The following is a 5,840-nucleotide window of genomic DNA, read 5'->3' as shown; positions in this document are numbered from 1 at the left end:
TCCAACACCACAGTTCAAAAACATCAATTCTTCGGCGCTCAGCCTTCTTCACAGTCCAACTCTCACATCCATACATGACCACAGGAAAAACCATCTAGCCTTGACTAGACGGATCTTTGTTGGCAAAGTAATGTCTCTGCTTTTCAATATGCTATCTAGGTTGGTCATAACTTTCCTTCCAAGGAGTAAATGTCTTTTAATTTCATGGCTGCAGTCACCATCTGTAGTGATTTTGGAGCCCAGAAAAATAAAGTCTGACACTGTTTCCACTGTTTCCCTATCTATTTCCCGTGAAGTGGTGGGACCAGATGCCATGATCTTCGTTTTCTGAATGTTGAGCTTTAAGCCAACTTTTTCACTCTCCACTTTCACTTTCATCAAGAGGCTTTTGAGTTCCTCTTCACTTTCTGCCATAAGGGTGGTGTCATCTGCATATCTGAGGTTATTGATATTTCTCCCGGCAATCTTGATTCCAGCTTGTGCTTTTTCCAGTCCAGCATTTCTCATGATGTACTCTGCATATAAGTTAAATAAACAGGATGACAATATACAGCCTTGACGAACTCCTTTTCTTATTTGGAACCAGTCTGTTGTTCCATGACCAGTTCTCACTGTTGCTTCCTGACCTGCATATAGGTTTCTCAAGAGGCAGGTCAGGTGGTCTGGTATTCCCATCTCTTTCAGAATTTTCCACAGTTTATTGTGATCCACACAGTCCAAGGCTTTGGCATAGTCAATAAAGCAGAAATAGATGCTTTTCTGGAACTCTCTTGCTTTTTCCATGATCCAGCGGATGTTGGCAATTTGGTCTCTGGTTCCTCTGCCTTTTCTAAAACCAGCTTGAACATCAGGAAGTTCACAGTTCACATATTGCTGAAGCCTGGGTTGGAGAATTTTGAGCATTACTTTACTAGCATGTGAGATGAGTGCAACTGTGCAGTAGTTTGAGCATTCTTTGGCATTGCCTTTCTTTGGGATTGGAATGAAAACTGACCTTTTCCAGTCCTGTGGCCACTGCTGAGTTTTCCAAATTTGCTGGGACATTGAGTGCAGCACTTTCACAGCATCATCTTTCAGGATTTGGAATAGCTCAACTGGGATTCCATCACCTTCACTAGCTTTTTTCATAGTGATGCTTTCTAAGGCCCACTGGACTTCACATTCCAGGATGTCTGGCTCTAGGTCAGTGATCACACCATTGTGATTATCTGGGTCATGAAGATCTTTTTTGTACAGTTGTATGCTAGAACATTGGAGAAGGCAATGGTATCCCACTCCAGTACTCTTGCCTGGAAAATCCCATGGATGGAGGAGCCTGGTAGGCTGCAGTCCATGGGGTCGCTAAGAGTTGGATATGACTGAGCAACTTCACTTTCACTTTCATGCATTGAAGAAGGAAATGGCAACCCACTCCAGTGTTCTTGCCTGGAGAATCCCAGGGATGGTGGAGCCTGGTGGGCTGCCGTCTATGGGTTCACACAGAGTCGGACACGACTGAAGTGACTTAGCAAAATGCTAGAACATAGACTCTATTAAAACACTTACACTTGTACTTTGCATTTAATTTTTACATCAAGTTTGAATGGTAGTTATTATCTTCATTGAGAAATTTGAAATCCAAAAAAGATGAGTAATTAGACCAAGGTCACACAGCTAGTGGTAAAACTGAGATGTTAGCTTCAGTCTGTCTGATACAGTAAGACCAGGCAGTGTGCAGACTTGAATGGTACGGGGAGGGAGGTGGGAGGGGAGTTCAGGATGGGAAACACGTATATACCTGTGGCGGATTCATGTTGATGTATGGCAAAACCAATACAATATTGTAAAGTAATTAACCTCCAATTAAAATAAATTTATATTAGAAAAAAAAAAGGTGTTAAAACCTGATGTGTTTTGGATGTCTCAGCAAGAACCCTTGTTGAATAATAAGAATTTTTTGACTCTCATCACTTCTGCAAATTTGCGTCTGATAAAATCAGACATTTATTCACCCTTGCCCTAAACCAAAGAAGTCATGCAGACCTACTTTAAACTTACGTTTGATAAGAGGGCAATTTAGATTCTTCTGTCAGTTACAGCTCACCCCCGAGTCACGAAGCAGAACAAAATGTGGAGTGATATGGTGAAGAGGGTGACAGAGACACTTGTGCGACTTGGGCGAGTGCTAATGATTCAGTCAGTTTCTATCATTCTCAGAATCGCAGGGGCAGAAGCACCTAGAGTTTTTTCAGTGATCACGCCGTCGTGGTTATCCGGGTCATGAAGATCTTTTTGTACAGTTCTTCTGTGTATTCTTGCCACCTCTTCTTGATATCTTCTGCTTCTGTTGGGTCCATACCATTTCTGTCCTTTATTTGCTCATCTTTGCATGAAATGTTCCCTTGGTATCTTTAATTTTCTTGGAGAGATCTCTAGTCTTTTCCATTCGATTGTTTTCCTCTATTTCTTTGCATTGATCACACATGCATGGTCCTTAATAAATCTTAACTTCCTTTCATCTAATCCAAGAGGGAAACATTCTCATTAACATCGTATTAAGTTGGCACTAGAACATTGGTTATATGTGTGCAGAGTTGATTTTTGTGGTGGCTCCTGCTGCTGCTAAGTCACTTCAGTCATGTCCAACTCTGTGCGACCCCATAGATGGCAGCCTACCAGGCTCCTCCGTCCCTAGGATTCTCCAGGCAAGAACGCTGGAGTGGGTTGCCATTTCCTTGTCCAATGTATGAAAGTGAAAAGTGAAAATGAAGTCGCCCAGTTGTGTCTGACTCTTTGCAACCCCATGGACTGCAGCCTACCAGGCTCCTCTGTCCATGGGAGCTTCCAGGTAAGAGTACCGGAGTGGGTTGCCATTGCCTTCTCCATTTTTGTACTGGAGAAGATTATTATTTAGATTTTGCTCTTGTGAGATTAGTTTAAATAAGTAAGAATACTCCCTTTTCACCCAAAGGCTACTCATCTGAATCAATGTGCAAACTTGGTAAGCAGAGTAGTGACGGTAATACTGCAACAGAGGCAAAGGCTAAGAAGTCAGTCAGTTCTCATCATGGCCAAGCCAATACCAGGAGCGCTTCCACTTCTCAGGGAAACACTGAGCTTGGCCTGCTATACTTGCCAGCCAATGGTAAAGTGAGCAGCCAGAAAAAAATGTAAAGAAGAGTTGTGTGCCTGTGGCTGATTCAGTCCAATGTAAACCATCACAATATTGTAATATAATTATCCTCCAATTAAAATAAATAAATTAATCAAAAAAAGATGCAACTAAGGAAAAAAAAAGAACTAAGATTTAATCAACTTTTAATAACTTTGTGTCTAGTGCTGATCCAGCTGGTTCAAATGCATTATTTCATTTATCTTCCTAAGAACCCCATGGGGTAGATGACACCAGTGGCATCTTATAGATGAGAAAACTAAGCTCACAGAATATTAACAATTCTGGAGGACAGCCTAGAATTGATAGTATTTGGAGCCCATACTATTTAAGGACAGAGATAAACAAGGCAATGATGATTTGTTATTCAGTCACTAAGTCGTGGACTGCAGCACACCAGGCTCCTCTACTATCCACTATCTCTTGGAGTTTGCTCAAATTCATGTCCTTCAAGTCGGTGATGCCATCTAAAGAACTCATCTTCTGTCATCCCCTTCTCCTCCTGCCTTCAATCTTCCCCAGCATCAGGGTCTTTTCCAATGAGCTGGCTCTTCACATCAGGTGGCCAAAGAATTGGAGCTTAAGCTTCACCAACAGTCCTTCCAGTGAATATTCAGGGTTAATTTCTTTCAGGATTGACTGGTTTGATCTCCCTGCAGTCCAAGGGACTCTCAAGAGTCTTCTCCAGCACCGTAGTTCGAAAGCATCAATTCTTCAGCTCTCAGCCTTGTTTGTGGTCAAACTCTGACATCTTCCAATGAGCAAGCATCTTTTAATTTCATGGCTGCAGATACTGTCTGCAGTGATTCTGGAGTCCAAGGAAATAAAATCTGTCACTGCTTCCACTTTTTCCTCTTCTATTTGCCATGAAGTGATGAGACCAGATGACATGATCTTAGTTTTTTTTTAATGCTGAGTTTCAAGCCAGCTTTTTCACTTTCCTCTTTCACCCTCATTAAGGGGCTTATCAAGATAATCTCATTAAGATTATCTGGTAGCAAATGGATTTCATTCCAGGATATAACTTTTTATATAGCCCTTTTTGATAGGGCTATGTCAAGAAGGATTCTGAGACTCTATCTGAATGGGAGGTATAGAGTGTCTTGATCAATTAGCAATGTCTGTCTTGGGTTTTGGAAAAGTGGCATGTAAGGCAGAGATCTGCCAACCTTGACATAGTCTTCTCATTTTACAGACTTAGTCATTTTACATCATGACTGAGAAGTTACCGTAGTTATGAATTATAGTGTGAAATGCTGCCTAAGCCTGCTTTTATCCTGAAGTCACCAATGCTTAAAGCAAGGCTGTTTCACCAACCAGGCAACCAAACAACTAACAGAAAGCAAAGCAAAACAAAAAGAAATAAATGTATTGGCATTTCAAGCATTAATAGGAAAAGTATTAGCGCTTAGAATGTTCTAAGATCCATAAAATCAAAATGTAGAGAGCGTTTCCAAGTTTAGTATGCATTAATAGCCTGTACAAAATTTCTAAAATACAGATTGCTGGACCCAATTTGCAGAATTTTTTGATTCAGGAAGAATCTGCATTTCTAGCAAGTTCTTGGCTATGCTTTGAGGGCCCCCTGTTAGTAACTTTTCTTTGACATTGATCTGATTCCTCTTAAAATAAAATTAATTATTCAACCATGCATTTTAAAAAATAAATCTGGGAGACTCAGCCTGCCATCTCTTTGGGGTTTGTTAATAAGCTCTGAATATTATCTCAAAAAATTTTTTTTATTTGGTGTTTGCTTCAGCAGCCAGTATGCTAAAATTGAAACAATACAGAGATTAGCATGCTCCCTGCATAAGTATGACATGCAAATTCATGATGTTTTCCATATTCTTAAAATCTCTTGTGTACTGTTGGTAGGAATGAAAAGTGATACAGCCACCATGGAAAACAGAATGGTGATTCTTCAAAAATTAAAATACCATATGATCCAATGACCCCATTTCTGGATGTATAGCCAAGAGAATTCAACACAGGGTCTCAAATAGTTATTTGCATACTCAAGTTCATTACAGCATTATTCACAATATATAAGAGGTAGATGCAACCCAATATCCATGGACAGATGAATTGATAAAGAAAACATGGTATAATCATGCAATTAAATATTATTCAGCTTGGAAAAAAAAAGAAATCCTGTTACGTGCTACAACATGGATGAAACTTGAGGTCATTATGCTAAGGGAAATAAACCAGTTTCCCAAAGATAAATGCTATATGATTCTACTTATACAAGGAATCTAAAGTAGTTCAACTCACAAAAGCAGAAAGTGAAATGGTGGTTGTCAGGGTCTGGAAACCGCAGGGAATAGGGAATTGGGTAGAGAGCTTCAGTTTTGCAAAATGAAAAAGTTTGAGAGCACTGCGAATGTACCTAACACTACTGAACTGTACCTTTAAAATAGTGAAGACTGTAAATTTTATATATGTTTTGCACTATGATTAAAGAAAAATTGCTGATTTAAAGATAACATTTTCCCTGGAGGGCATGGTAATCCTTAGTTGGGGAGGAGTCTGTAGAGAAATGAAGTAGCTCTTTGCAGCTACTCAAATGTGAGCTGGGGACTTACCCTTGTTCCAGTGTTAGCAAGCTTCCCCCTACCTGTGGGCCTATGGATTCCTAACCTCTCATATATAATTCTTAAAAGCTTTCACACTGGGGTCCAATCCAGAG

The 5,840-nt window shown here is 40.1% G+C and overlaps 1 pseudogene; it reads left to right on the top strand.

The window, feature by feature from the left end:
* Positions 1 to 4,901: 4,901 nt before the first annotated feature.
* Positions 4,902 to 5,001, top strand: LOC113904540 (annotated as a pseudogene).
* Positions 5,002 to 5,840: the final 839 nt, after the last annotated feature.

Source organism: Bos indicus x Bos taurus, chromosome 14 (assembly GCF_003369695.1).
Source record: "Bos indicus x Bos taurus breed Angus x Brahman F1 hybrid chromosome 14, Bos_hybrid_MaternalHap_v2.0, whole genome shotgun sequence".
In the NCBI taxonomy this organism is placed as follows: domain Eukaryota; kingdom Metazoa; phylum Chordata; class Mammalia; order Artiodactyla; family Bovidae; genus Bos; species Bos indicus x Bos taurus.
This window is presented reverse-complemented; position numbering and strand designations above follow the sequence as displayed.